General features: G+C 73.3%; 3 non-coding genes across 3 annotated transcripts; 1 reads left to right on the top strand and 2 right to left on the bottom strand.

Annotated features, from left to right (window-relative positions):
• Positions 1 to 5,127: 5,127 nt before the first annotated feature.
• On the top strand, positions 5,128 to 5,291 carry LOC148053561 (U1 spliceosomal RNA). Its single transcript, XR_015709029.1, has one exon. It is a non-coding gene; the product is annotated as a U1 spliceosomal RNA (small nuclear RNA).
• A 632-nt stretch (positions 5,292 to 5,923) lies between these two features.
• Positions 5,924 to 6,087, bottom strand: LOC148053562 (U1 spliceosomal RNA). Its single transcript, XR_015709030.1, has one exon. It is a non-coding gene; the product is annotated as a U1 spliceosomal RNA (small nuclear RNA).
• A 2,764-nt stretch (positions 6,088 to 8,851) lies between these two features.
• LOC148053563 (U1 spliceosomal RNA) lies at positions 8,852 to 9,015 on the bottom strand. The gene has a single exon (XR_015709031.1). It is a non-coding gene; the product is annotated as a U1 spliceosomal RNA (small nuclear RNA).
• Positions 9,016 to 14,041: the final 5,026 nt, after the last annotated feature.

Raw genomic sequence — 14,041 nt, forward strand, 5'->3', positions numbered from 1 at the left:
GCACCCCCACGCCCCGCCACACCCCCGCACCCCCGCCCACACACACTCAGCGCACGCACACGACACCCCGCACGACCACGACCACGACAACAACCCGCGCCGCACGCGCCCCGCGACACGACGCCACGAACACCCCGCGCCGCGCCCGCGCGACACGCTGCCCCTCGCCGACCCGGCGCCAGGGGGTCCCGGCAGCCCGCGCGCCGCTCATCTCCATGGGCACGCCCACAGACCGACACGCCACGCCCCCGCCCCAGGCCCCGCGCCGCTCGCACTCCGCGCCCCGCCCCGGCCCCGCGCCCCGCCCCCGCCCCGGCCCCGCCCCGGCCCCGCCCCGGCCCCGCGCGGGCCTCGCTCTGCCAGAGCCGAGCCGGACCGGGCTGCAGCCGCAGCACCGGCAGAGCGCGGCCGCCGCGGGGCCAGCGGCGGGAGGGGACCCAGGGACCGCCCGGGGCAGGGTCCTCCGGCGGGGAGGCGGAGCGGCCGGGGCTGTCGGGGGCCGGGGCTGTCGGGGGCCGGGGGTGTCGGGGGCCAGGGGTGTCGGGGGCCAGGGGTGTTGGGGGGCCCGGGGGTGCCGGGGCTGTCGCAGGGACACAGCGCCGCTCCGCTGCTGGCTGAACCTGCCAAGGGCAGAGCGGGAGCCCCCTCCCTCGGCCGCGGCACAGACCCCGGGCCCCAGGCCCTGGGCTGGGCTCCAGGACCGGGCAGGACCCTGCTGGGCGGCGCTGCTTTCTGCTGGGCTCCAGCACGGAGGCGGGGGACGCGCAACCCCCGCGCAGCGGCCGCCGCGGCCGGAGCTTCGCGGCCGGCGGAGCCCAGCAGCAGAGCGAGCCCCGCCGGGGACAGGGGCTGGGGGCACCGGCGTCGCCCCCCGAACGCGGCGCCGGGCGAAGCGCCCGCCCCTGCGGCTCCTGCCCCGGGCCGTCGGGCGCGGCCGTGGACGTGGCCGGCCGGGCCAGCGCAGGGCCAGCCGCTCCGGCCGCCGCTGGCCCGAGGGGCCCCGCTCGCCACGGGCCCGCGGACGCCTCCCCGGGCCGCCGAGGCGGAGGGGTTTTACCGGTTCCTCCCCCGCGGCGCTGGGGCCCTTCCAGCGGCCTCCAAAGCCTCTGCCCTCGGGCACGCCGGCGGCCCGGGCACAGGGACGGGACGGGGACGGGCTGGGCGCCGTCCCCCTCCCCTCGCCCCGAAGCGCTGCAGGTAGCCGCAGCGGCAGCGCTCGGGGCTCGGGGGCCGTGCAGGGGAAGGGGCTGAGACGGCAGCCAGCCCCCCGCGGGACCCGGCCGGCGATGCTCGGCTCCCCCACCGGCACGCGGCTCTGGCGCGGCCGCCGCAGCCGGCTGTTACGGATCTACGCGCGCCGGCCGCCAGGACGGGGTCCGACCCTGGGATCCTGCCAGTTAACGTCAGCGCCGAGCGAAGGTTTCCCGTTCCTCCTTTATCAGCTCCCAGGTCACAGCTCGAGCTGGCTGCCTCCGGAGGGGCCCCCCCAGGTCACCCCCTCAGTTATACCCGTACCGCCCGGCACGCGATCCCCAAGCCCCATCGCTTGAGTCTGCCCAGTGGGCCCCCGTTTTCTTATCAGCCTTCGCTGTCGCTGGGCTGGCCTGCTTCCGAAGTGACCTCGTTCCCTCGGGATCGTCTCCTTGGTCCTTATCTTCTTCGTTCCGCTCCTCTCTGCTGGATTCAGCGAGGTCTGTGTTTGCAGCACCAGTTCTATCAAAACGTTTACTCTCGGTCAGCCCTCGTGGCCTAAGGCTTCCACTGCTTTAGCTCCCGGTGCTAAGCTGCTAATGCCAAACGCGGCTGCTCAGCGAGAAGGCGGCAGTTAATCAAATTCCTTCTACAGCAGCGGCACAGCCGCCCCGCTCCCGTGCCCGCCGGGCCCACCCCAGCCAGGCGGCTGGCGGCTGTGCCGCAGGATCGCTCGGCTCCAGCTGTCTCTCCTGCGCCTGTTGCCCAGTTACTTCTCTGTCGGCGACGTTAATCCGGGGTGGACGAGAGCAAGGGAGAGCTTTAGCAAAGCCACCGAGCTAACGGCCACGCCGGGAAAGCGGGAGTGTATCTCAGGACGCAGCTGACCGCGTGCCGGCTCGGCCGGGATGGAGTCGCCTTTCGGCGCAGCAGCCCCGGCGGTGCCGCGCTCTGCCCCACGCGTGGCTGGCGCAGGGCTGGCGATGCCCCGCGCTTCGGCTGCTGCGGAGCGGTGCTGGCACCACACCGGGGCGTCCTCTGCATCCCCGGGCAGCAGCTGGGGGGGGCAAGGGGCCGGAGGGGACCCAGCAGGGACAGCCGACCCCAGGGGTATTGCACCCTGTGGGCTGTCCTGCTCAGGGGTAAAAGGGTGGGGTGGGGTGGGGTGGGGTGGGATATTTCAGCTGGAAGGGACCTACCAGGATCATCTGGTTCAACTGCCCGACCACAAGTTAAAGCACGTTATTAAGGACATCGTCCAAAGGCCTCTTCAACACCCACAGGCTTGGGGCATCCACCACCCCGCCAGGAAGCCTGTGCCGGGCCTTGACCACCCTCTCGGTAAAGAAATGCTTCCTCATGTCCAGCCTGAGCCTCCCCTGATGCAGCTTTGAGCCGTTCCCAGGCGTCCCGTCCCTGGATCCCAGGGAGAAGAGATCAGCGCCTCCCTGTCCACATCCCCTCCGCAGGAAGCTGCGGGGAGCAATGAGGTCGCCTCTCAGCCTCCTTCCCTCCGAACGAGAGAAGCCCAGAGCCCTCAGCCGCTCCTCAGAGGCCATGCCTTCCAGCCTCGTCACCAGCTGAGCGCTCCTCCTCCGGAGGCGTTCGAGGACCTTCACGTCCTTCCCAAACGGCGGGGCCCAGCCCTGCGCACAGTACCCCAGGTGAGGCCGCAGCGGCGCTGACTACAGCGGGACAATCCCCCCTCTTGGCCGGCCGGCCACGCTGTGTTCGATGTCCCCCGGGACGCGGTTTGCCCCCTCGGTGCCAGGGCACACTGCTGGCTCCTGTTGAGCCTGCTGCCGACCAGCACCCCCAGACCCCTTCCTGCAGGGCTGCTCCCCAGCCGCCGCTCTCCCAGTTTGGACTTGTGCCCGGCGTTACTCTGTCCCGGGTGCAGAATCCGGCATTTGTTCTTGTTACATTTCATGCCGCTGATGATTGCCCAGTCCTCCAACCCATCTGGATCCCTCTGCAGGGCCTCTTGGCCCTCAGGAGAGTCAACAGCACCTCCCAGTTTGGTATCGTTGCCGAACTTGCTAATGGGACGTTCAACTCCTGCACCCGGATCGCCGATAAATATATTGACCAGCGCTGGGCCTAGGATTGAGCCCGGAGGAGCACCGCTGGTGACCGGTCGCCAGCCAGACGCAGCCCCGTTCCCTGCAGCCCTTTGAGCCCTGCCGTTCAGCCAGTTCTTCACCCGGTGCACCGCGAACCCGCTCGTCCCACAGCTGGACACCTTGTCCGGCAGGATGCCGTGAGGGACGGTGCCAAAAGCCTTGCTGAAATCCAGAGAAACTACATCCACCGCCTTCCCTTCAGCCGCTGGGCGGGTGACCTTATCACAGAAAGATACCCAGTGAGTCAGGGCTTTCCCTTCGGGAACCCGTGCCGACCGCGCCTGACGACGGCGGTGTTCTTTAGACGCCTTTCGGTAGCACCCGGGACGCTCTTCTCCGTGGTTTTCCTGGGCGCTGAGGCCAGACTCCCAGGTCTGTCGCTTGCCGGGTCTTCCCCACGCCCTTCGGGACAGCTGGAACAACCTCGGCCAGCTTCCAGCCAGCGGGGGCCTGCCCAGACTCCCGAGACCTTCGGCAGGCGATCGAGAGGGGTCCTGCCGTAACGTCCGCCAGCCCCTTCAGCGCTCCGGGGTGAATCCCACCGGGCCCCGCGGCCTTGCGAACGTTCAGCGGGTACAGCCGGACCCCGGCAACGTCGGTGCCCGCAAGCGGGGAGTCCCTGTTCCCGCAGCCGGGGTCCCCCGACTCGGGGACCGGGCAGCCCCCGGTCTGTCAGCAGGATTAAAGACGGAGGCAAAAGCCGCACCGAACGCCTCTGCCTTTCCTTCCCCCCGGGTGCTGGGCGTCCATCTTCGAGAAGCCTCGGTCCCACGTTTTCCTTAGGCCTCCCCTTGCTGGTGACGCCCTCGGAAGCCTTTCTCGCCTGCCACGGCACCAGCCAGCGCCAGCTCCAGCCGAGCGTCGGCCTTTGGCGTTTGCTCCCCCGGGTGCGAACCAGGGCTCCGCGCGCCTCCTGCGGCGCCCGACCTCGCCTCCCGGGACGGAGCCGCGTCCTCGTCCTCCGCGCCCCACGAGGAGGCCCCCGCTCAGCCCGGGCAGGTTCCCCGGGGCCGCCGCGCAGGGGCTCCCCGAGCAGCTCGGGGTCGGCTCCCCGGCTCCCCCGGAGCCGCTCGGCCGCCCTCCTCTCTCCCGACACCGACGACGGCGGCCCCAGCGGGTGGCGGTGCCCGCGGCCGGGCCAGGCCCCGCCGCCCGCCCGAGCCCCGCCCCGGGCACGGCGGGAGCCGGGGGGCCCCTTCCCGCCGGCGCCCGGGCCCCCTCGCAGCGGGGCTCATCGTCCGCCGCGGCGCGGCCGGGGCGGCCCGGGGCCGCGGGTCGGGGGGGGCGGCGCCGGCGTTCCCGGCCGCGGGGAGCCGAGCGCCGGGGCCCGCCGAGCGGAGCGGCTCTGGGCCGGGGCCGGGGCCGGCTGCCGGCGGGGGGCGCGGGGCAGCGGCCCCCGGCACCGGCGCGGCGGGAGCGAAGAGGCTGCGGGCGGCGGGAGCGGGCCCTGCGCGGCGGCGACGGAGCGGTGCCGGGCGGGAGGGGGAGCGGAGGCCCCGCCCCGCCCGGTCTGGCCCCGCCCCTCGGCCCGCGCCCCGCGCCGCTGCCGGCGGCGCCGCTCCGGGGGGCGTGGCGTGTCGGTCTGTGGGCGTGCCCATGGAGATGAGCGGCGCGCGGGCTGCCGGGACCCCCTGGCGCCGGGTCGGCGAGGGGCAGCGTGTCGCGCGGGCGCGGCGCGGGGTGTTCGTGGCGTCGTGTCGCGGGGCGCGTGCGGCGCGGGTTGTTGTCGTGGTCGTGGTCGTGCGGGGTGTCGTGTGCGTGCGCTGAGTGTGTGTGGGCGGGGGTGCGGGGGTGTGGCGGGGGGTGGGGGTGCATACTTACCTGGCAGGGGAGACACCATGATCAGGCAGGTGGTTTTCCCAGGGCGAGGCTCCCCCCCTGCACTCCGGGTGTGCTGACCCCTGCGATTTCCCCAAATGCGGGAAACTCGACTGCATAATTTGTGGTAGTGGGGGACTGCGTTCGCGCTCTCCCCTGGCGTGGCGGTGCCAAGGACAGAGCTGAGCGGGGCTGGGGCTGGGGCTGGGGTGTGGGGGCCCGTGCTGCAGGCGGCGGGGTCCGCGGCAGCCGGGACTTGGGGGGCGGGCGGAGCGGGGCGTTGGGCGGCGGGAGCGGGTGGCCCGGTGCCCGAGGCGATGGCCGCGGCCCGGCGGCGTGTGGCGGCCCTGGCCGCCGCGGGGTGCCGAGTCGGGCCCCGCCGGTACCGGCGGCGTGCCCAGCCCCGGCGCGGCGGGCGCCGGTGCCCGGGGCGCTCGGGGTCCCTGCTCTCCCGTCCCCTGGCCTCGCTGCTGGACTTGGTCCTTCCCGTCCCCAGCGCAAGCCCTTCCTCCCCCTCCTCCTCCTGCTCCTCCTCCTCCTCCTCTCCCCATCCCATCCCCTGAGGCGCTCAGCACCGTGCCTCTGCCCTCCGCTCGCACCATCCAGGCCCCGCTCCAGCCTCTCCCGTCCCCGCGGGATCAGCCCCGCACCCCGCGGCCACTGCCCTGCCCAACCCGGGAAGCAGTCCCGGCGGGAGCCGCGGGGAGGCGCCACCGAGGCCCCGCCAAGCCGTTGAGATACCGGCTCCGTGACACCGGGCCCGCTCAGCTCTGTCCTTGGCACCGCCACGCCAGGGGAGAGCGCGAACGCAGTCCCCCACTACCACAAATTATGCAGTCGAGTTTCCCGCATTTGGGGAAATCGCAGGGGTCAGCACACCCGGAGTGCAGGGGGGGAGCCTCGCCCTGGGAAAACCACCTGCCTGATCATGGTGTCTCCCCTGCCAGGTAAGTATGCACCCCCACGCCCCGCCACACCCCCGCACCCCCGCCCACACACACTCAGCGCACGCACACGACACCCCGCACGACCACGACCACGACAACAACCCGCGCCGCACGCGCCCCGCGACACGACGCCACGAACACCCCGCGCCGCGCCCGCGCGACACGCTGCCCCTCGCCGACCCGGCGCCAGGGGGTCCCGGCAGCCCGCGCGCCGCTCATCTCCATGGGCACGCCCACAGACCGACACGCCACGCCCCCGCCCCAGGCCCCGCGCCGCTCGCACTCCGCGCCCCGCCCCGGCCCCGCGCCCCGCCCCCCGCCCCGGCCCCGCCCCGGCCCCGCGCGGGCCTCGCTCTGCCAGAGCCGAGCCGGACCGGGCTGCAGCCGCAGCACCGGCAGAGCGCGGCCGCCGCGGGGCCAGCGGCGGGAGGGGACCCAGGGACCGCCCGGGGCAGGGGTCCTCCGGCGGGGAGGCGGAGCGGCCGGGGCTGTCGGGGGCCGGGGCTGTCGGGGGCCGGGGGTGTCGGGGGCCGGGGCTGTCGGGGGCCAGGGGTGTTGGGGCCCGGGGCTGTCGGGGGCCCGGGGCTGTCGGGGGCCGGGGCTGTCGGGGGCCGGGGGTGTCGGGGCCCGAGGTGTCGGGGCCCGAGGTGTCGGGGGCCAGGGGGCGCCGGGGCTGTCGCAGGGACACAGCGCCGCTCCGCTGCTGGCTGAACCTGCCAAGGGCAGAGCGGGAGCCCCCTCCCTCGGCCGCGGCACAGACCCCGGGCCCCAGGCCCTGGGCTGGGCTCCAGGACCGGGCAGGACCCTGCTGGGCGGCGCTGCTTTCTGCTGGGCTCCAGCACGGAGCGACACGGTGCCACCTACGAGGCCTGCGGACAAAACCGTTCGCAGCCCAGGAACGGCCAGTGCCGGGACTGCGGGCATCTGGGCCCTGACAGCAGCACAGCGAGGGCAGGCGCCCGCGGAGGAGCCAGCCCGCGAGCCCACGGGGCCGTCAGCGCGCCCGTGCGCCCTCCTGGGGAGGCGAGGGGCTGGGGACCGCTGGCGCTCGCTCGCGGCACCCCAGACCCACCAGCTCCCGCGATCCGCGCCTGGCACCCCACGGGCGCTCGCGCTCCCTCGGCAAACGCAAACCCGCCCTCTAATCCCTCTCCTGCTGCCGGGGCATCGCTGGTCGGGCTGGTAAACCTCGCCCTGCCGCGGGCAGGTACTGGGCGCTGGTGAGGCCGCCCCTCGAGTCCTTGTGCTCAGCGCTGGGCCCCCACCCCAAGGCGGCCACGGAGGGGCTGGAGCGTGGCCGGAGCAGGGCAGCGAGGCTGGGGCAGGGGCTGGAGCCCAAGGCTGGGGAGGAGCGGCTGGGGGAGCTGGGGGGGCTCAGCCTGGAGAAGAGGAGGCTGAGGGGAGCCCTCATCGCTCTCTGCAACGGCCTGAAAGGAGGCTGGAGCCGGGGGGGGTCAGTCTCTTCTCCCCAGGAACAAGCGCTGGGACGAGAGGGAACGGCCTCAAGCTGCGCCAGGGCAGCTTTGGGTTGGGTATTAGGGAAAACTCCTTCCCCCAAAGGGCTGTCAGGCCCTGGCCCAGGCTGCCCGGGGCGGGGGCTGAGTCCCCATCCCTGGGGGGATGGAAAAGCCGGGGAGATGTGGTGCTTGGGGACATGGGTTAGCGGTGGCCTTGGCAGCGCTGGGTTGACGGTTGGCCTCGATGACCTTAAGGGTCTTTTCGAACCCTAACGATTCCATGACTCTGCGATTCTGTGACTCTCTCTCGGGGTTTTATCCCCGGTGCCTCTGGAGCCGACAACGTCCCCGCTCACGGTTCGCACGCCCACCAGCCGAGGAAGCGTAACCAAAGAAACGAAGTGGCCGACGCCCCACGCGCGCCGCTTCCCCCGCCTGCGTGAGCCGTCCTCCCTGCACGGAGCACCCTCGCACCAGGAGCTGCCGCCAAGGCCGCTGCCGTGGGAGGGGGGCGGGTGCCGCGGGCGACGCCGTTCCAGCCGCACGGCCGCGCCGCCGCGAGCCCCGGTACCCGCAGACCGGAGCGGCTCTCGGGTCCGTGCCGGCTGCCCGTGGGCTGGGGGCGTGCGGGACAAGAGCCCGTGCTGTGCACGCGCAGAACAAGGTCAGAGAACAGGAACGGCCGCACGTGAAAGGGGAGGGAAACTTCGGCTCCCGCGGGAAAGAGTGGGAGAAAACGGCTCTTGGCCGGCGGGAGGGGGATGAGGGAAGTGCCTGGGACGGCACCGAGGTCTGGCTGGGGTCGTTCACGGCGGGGGTTGGGGGGGTCCCGCTGGTCCCGCGGGGACGGGAGAGGCTGGAGCGGGGCCTGGATGGTGCGAGCGGAGGGCAGAGGCACGGTGCTGAGCGCCTCAGGGGATGGGATGGGGAGAGGAGGAGGAGGAGGAGGAGGAGGAGGAGGGGGAGGAAGGGCTTGCGCTGGGGACGGGAAGGACCAAGTCCAGCAGCGAGGCCAGGGGACGGGAGAGCAGGGACCCCGAGCGCCCCGGGCACCGGCGCCCGCCGCGCCGGGGCTGGGCACGCCGCCGGTACCGGCGGGGCCCGACTCGGCACCCCGCGGCGGCCAGGGCCGCCACACGCCGCCGGGCCGCGGCCATCGCCTCGGGCACCGGGCCACCCGCTCCCGCCGCCCAACGCCCCGCTCCGCCCGCCCCCCAAGCCCCGGCTGCCGCGGACCCCGCCGCCTGCAGCACGGGCCCCCACACCCCAGCCCCAGCCCCAGCCCCGCTCAGCTCTGTCCTTGGCACCGCCACGCCAGGGGAGAGCGCGAACGCAGTCCCCCACTACCACAAATTATGCAGTCGAGTTTCCCGCATTTGGGGAAATCGCAGGGGTCAGCACACCCGGAGTGCAGGGGGGGAGCCTCGCCCTGGGAAAACCACCTGCCTGATCATGGTGTCTCCCCTGCCAGGTAAGTATGCACCCCCACGCCCCGCCACACCCCCGCACCCCCGCCCACACACACTCAGCGCACGCACACGACACCCCGCACGACCACGACCACGACAACAACCCGCGCCGCACGCGCCCCGCGACACGACGCCACGAACACCCCGCGCCGCGCCCGCGCGACACGCTGCCCCTCGCCGACCCGGCGCCAGGGGGTCCCGGCAGCCCGCGCGCCGCTCATCTCCATGGGCACGCCCACAGACCGACACGCCACGCCCCCCGGAGCGGCGCCGCCGGCAGCGGCGCGGGGCGCGGGCCGAGGGGCGGGGCCAGACCGGGCGGGGCGGGGCCTCCGCTCCCCCTCCCGCCCGGCACCGCTCCGTCGCCGCCGCGCAGGGCCCGCTCCCGCCGCCCGCAGCCTCTTCGCTCCCGCCGCGCCGGTGCCGGGGGCCGCTGCCCCGCGCCCCCCCGCCGGCAGCCGGCCCCGGCCCCGGCCCAGAGCCGCTCCGCTCGGCGGGCCCCGGCGCTCGGCTCCCCGCGGCCGGGAACGCCGGCGCCGCCCCCCGACCCGCGGCCCCGGGCCGCCCCGGCCGCGCCGCGGCGGACGATGAGCCCCGCTGCGAGGGGGCCCGGGCGCCGGCGGGAAGGGGCCCCCCGGCTCCCGCCGTGCCCGGGGCGGGGCTCGGGCGGGCGGCGGGGCCTGGCCCGGCCGCGGGCACCGCCACCCGCTGGGGCCGCCGTCGTCGGTGTCGGGAGAGAGGAGGGCGGCCGAGCGGCTCCGGGGGAGCCGGGGAGCCGACCCCGAGCTGCTCGGGGAGCCCCTGCGCGGCGGCCCCGGGGAACCTGCCCGGGCTGAGCGGGGGCCTCCTCGTGGGGCGCGGAGGACGAGGACGCGGCTCCGTCCCGGGAGGCGAGGTCGGGCGCCGCAGGAGGCGCGCGGAGCCCTGGTTCGCACCCGGGGGAGCAAACGCCAAAGGCCGACGCTCGGCTGGAGCTGGCGCTGGCTGGTGCCGTGGCAGGCGAGAAAGGCTTCCGAGGGCGTCACCAGCAAGGGGAGGCCTAAGGAAAACGTGGGACCGAGGCTTCTCGAAGATGGACGCCCAGCACCCGGGGGGAAGGAAAGGCAGAGGCGTTCGGTGCGGCTTTTGCCTCCGTCTTTAATCCTGCTGACAGACCGGGGGCTGCCCGGTCCCCGAGTCGGGGGACCCCGGCTGCGGGAACAGGGACTCCCCGCTTGCGGGCACCGACGTTGCCGGGGTCCGGCTGTACCCGCTGAACGTTCGCAAGGCCGCGGGGCCCGGTGGGATTCACCCCGGAGCGCTGAAGGGGCTGGCGGACGTTACGGCAGGACCCCTCTCGATCGCCTGCCGAAGGTCTCGGGAGTCTGGGCAGGCCCCCGCTGGCTGGAAGCTGGCCGAGGTTGTTCCAGCTGTCCCGAAGGGCGTGGGGAAGACCCGGCAAGCGACAGACCTGGGAGTCTGGCCTCAGCGCCCAGGAAAACCACGGAGAAGAGCGTCCCGGGTGCTACCGAAAGGCGTCTAAAGAACACCGCCGTCGTCAGGCGCGGTCGGCACGGGTTCCCGAAGGGAAAGCCCTGACTCACTGGGTATCTTTCTGTGATAAGGTCACCCGCCCAGCGGCTGAAGGGAAGGCGGTGGATGTAGTTTCTCTGGATTTCAGCAAGGCTTTTGGCACCGTCCCTCACGGCATCCTGCCGGACAAGGTGTCCAGCTGTGGGACGAGCGGGTTCGCGGTGCACCGGGTGAAGAACTGGCTGAACGGCAGGGCTCAAAGGGCTGCAGGGAACGGGGCTGCGTCTGGCTGGCGACCGGTCACCAGCGGTGCTCCTCCGGGCTCAATCCTAGGCCCAGCGCTGGTCAATATATTTATCGGCGATCCGGGTGCAGGAGTTGAACGTCCCATTAGCAAGTTCGGCAACGATACCAAACTGGGAGGTGCTGTTGACTCTCCTGAGGGCCAAGAGGCCCTGCAGAGGGATCCAGATGGGTTGGAGGACTGGGCAATCATCAGCGGCATGAAATGTAACAAGAACAAATGCCGGATTCTGCACCCGGGACAGAGTAACGCCGGGCACAAGTCCAAACTGGGAGAGCGGCGGCTGGGGAGCAGCCCTGCAGGAAGGGGTCTGGGGGTGCTGGTCGGCAGCAGGCTCAACAGGAGCCAGCAGTGTGCCCTGGCACCGAGGGGGCAAACCGCGTCCCGGGGGACATCGAACACAGCGTGGCCGGCCGGCCAAGAGGGGGGATTGTCCCGCTGTAGTCAGCGCCGCTGCTGCCTCACCTGGGGTACTGTGCGCAGGGCTGGGCCCCGCCGTTTGGGAAGGACGTGAAGGTCCTCGAACGCCTCCGGAGGAGGAGCGCTCAGCTGGTGACGAGGCTGGAAGGCATGGCCTCTGAGGAGCGGCTGAGGGCTCTGGGCTTCTCTCGTTCGGAGGGAAGGAGGCTGAGAGGCGACCTCATTGCTCCCCGCAGCTTCCTGCGGAGGGGATGTGGACAGGGAGGCGCTGATCTCTTCTCCCTGGGATCCAGGGACGGGACGCCTGGGAACGGCTCAAAGCTGCATCAGGGGAGGCTCAGGCTGGACATGAGGAAGCATTTCTTTACCGAGAGGGTGGTCAAGGCCCGGCACAGGCTTCCTGGCGGGGTGGTGGATGCCCCAAGCCTGTGGGTGTTGAAGAGGCCTTTGGACGATGTCCTTAATAACGTGCTTTAACTTGTGGTCGGGCAGTTGAACCAGATGATCCTGGTAGGTCCCTTCCAGCTGAAATATCCCACCCCACCCCACCCCACCCCACCCTTTTACCCCTGAGCAGGACAGCCCACAGGGTGCAATACCCCTGGGGTCGGCTGTCCCTGCTGGGTCCCCTCCGGCCCCTTGCCCCCCCAGCTGCTGCCCGGGGATGCAGAGGACGCCCCGGTGTGGTGCCAGCACCGCTCCGCAGCAGCCGAAGCGCGGGGCATCGCCAGCCCTGCGCCAGCCACGCGTGGGGCAGAGCGCGGCACCGCCGGGGCTGCTGCGCCGAAAGGCGACTCCATCCCGGCCGAGCCGGCACGCGGTCAGCTGCGTCCTGAGATACACTCCCGCTTTCCCGGCGTGGCCGTTAGCTCGGTGGCTTTGCTAAAGCTCTCCCTTGCTCTCGTCCACCCCGGATTAACGTCGCCGACAGAGAAGTAACTGGGCAACAGGCGCAGGAGAGACAGCTGGAGCCGAGCGATCCTGCGGCACAGCCGCCAGCCGCCTGGCTGGGGTGGGCCCGGCGGGCACGGGAGCGGGGCGGCTGTGCCGCTGCTGTAGAAGGAATTTGATTAACTGCCGCCTTCTCGCTGAGCAGCCGCGTTTGGCATTAGCAGCTTAGCACCGGGAGCTAAAGCAGTGGAAGCCTTAGGCCACGAGGGCTGACCGAGAGTAAACGTTTTGATAGAACTGGTGCTGCAAACACAGACCTCGCTGAATCCAGCAGAGAGGAGCGGAACGAAGAAGATAAGGACCAAGGAGACGATCCCGAGGGAACGAGGTCACTTCGGAAGCAGGCCAGCCCAGCGACAGCGAAGGCTGATAAGAAAACGGGGGCCCACTGGGCAGACTCAAGCGATGGGGCTTGGGGATCGCGTGCCGGGCGGTACGGGTATAACTGAGGGGGTGACCTGGGGGGGCCCCTCCGGAGGCAGCCAGCTCGAGCTGTGACCTGGGAGCTGATAAAGGAGGAACGGGAAACCTTCGCTCGGCGCTGACGTTAACTGGCAGGATCCCAGGGTCGGACCCCGTCCTGGCGGCCGGCGCGCGTAGATCCGTAACAGCCGGCTGCGGCGGCCGCGCCAGAGCCGCGTGCCGGTGGGGGGGGAGCCGAGCATCGCCGGCCAGGTTCCTCGGGGGGGCTGGTGCCGTCTCAGCCCCTTCCCCTGCACGGCCCCCGAGCCCCGAGCGCTGCCGCTGCGGCTACCTGCAGCGCTTCGGGGCGAGGGGAGGGGGACGGCGCCCAGCCCGTCCCCGTCCCGTCCCTGTGCCCGGGCCGCCGGCGTGCCCGAGGGCAGAGGCTTTGGAGGCCGCTGGAAGGGCCCCAGCGCCGCGGGGGAGGAACCGGTAAAACCCCTCCGCCTCGGCGGCCCGGGGAGGCGTCCGCGGGCCCGTGGCGAGCGGGGCCCCTCGGGCCAGCGGCGGCCGGAGCGGCTGGCCCTGCGCTGGCCCGGCCGGCCACGTCCACGGCCGCGCCCGACGGCCCGGGGCAGGAGCCGCAGGGGCGGGCGCTTCGCCCGGCGCCGCGTTCGGGGGGCGACGCCGGTGCCCCCAGCCCCTGTCCCCGGCGGGGCTCGCTCTGCTGCTGGGCTCCGCCGGCCGCGAAGCTCCGGCCGCGGCGGCCGCTGCGCGGGGGTTGCGCGTCCCCCGCCTCCGTGCTGGAGCCCAGCAGAAAGCAGCGCCGCCCAGCAGGGTCCTGCCCGGTCCTGGAGCCCAGCCCAGGGCCTGGGGCCCGGGGTCTGTGCCGCGGCCGAGGGAGGGGCTCCCGCTCTGCCCTTGGCAGGTTCAGCCAGCAGCGGAGCGGCGCTGTGTCCCTGCGACAGCCCCGGCACCCCCGGCCCCCCCAACACCCCTGGCCCCCGACACCCCTGGCCCCCGACACCCCCGGCCCCCGACAGCCCCGGCCCCCGACAGCCCCGGCCGCTCCGCCTCCCCGCCGGAGGACCCTGCCCCGGGCGGTCCCTGGGTCCCCTCCCGCCGCTGGCCCCGCGGCGGCCGCGCTCTGCCGGTGCTGCGGCTGCAGCCCGGTCCGGCTCGGCTCTGGCAGAGCGAGGCCCGCGCGGGGCCGGGGCGGGGCCGGGGCGGGGCCGGGGCGGGGGGCGGGGCGCGGGGCCGGGGCGGGGCGCGGAGTGCGAGCGGCGCGGGGCCTGGGGCGGGGGCGTGGCGTGTCGGTCTGTGGGCGTGCCCATGGAGATGAGCGGCGCGCGGGCTGCCGGGACCCCCTGGCGCCAGGTCGGCGAGGGGCAGCGTGTCGCGCGGGCGCGGCGCGGGGTGTTCGTGGCGTCGTGTCGCGGGGCGCGTG

This window comes from Nipponia nippon, unplaced genomic scaffold, assembly GCF_047370975.1.
Source record: "Nipponia nippon isolate SJK-2023a ecotype South Korea unplaced genomic scaffold, ASM4737097v1 scaffold_4, whole genome shotgun sequence".
Lineage (NCBI taxonomy): Eukaryota > Metazoa > Chordata > Aves > Pelecaniformes > Threskiornithidae > Nipponia > Nipponia nippon.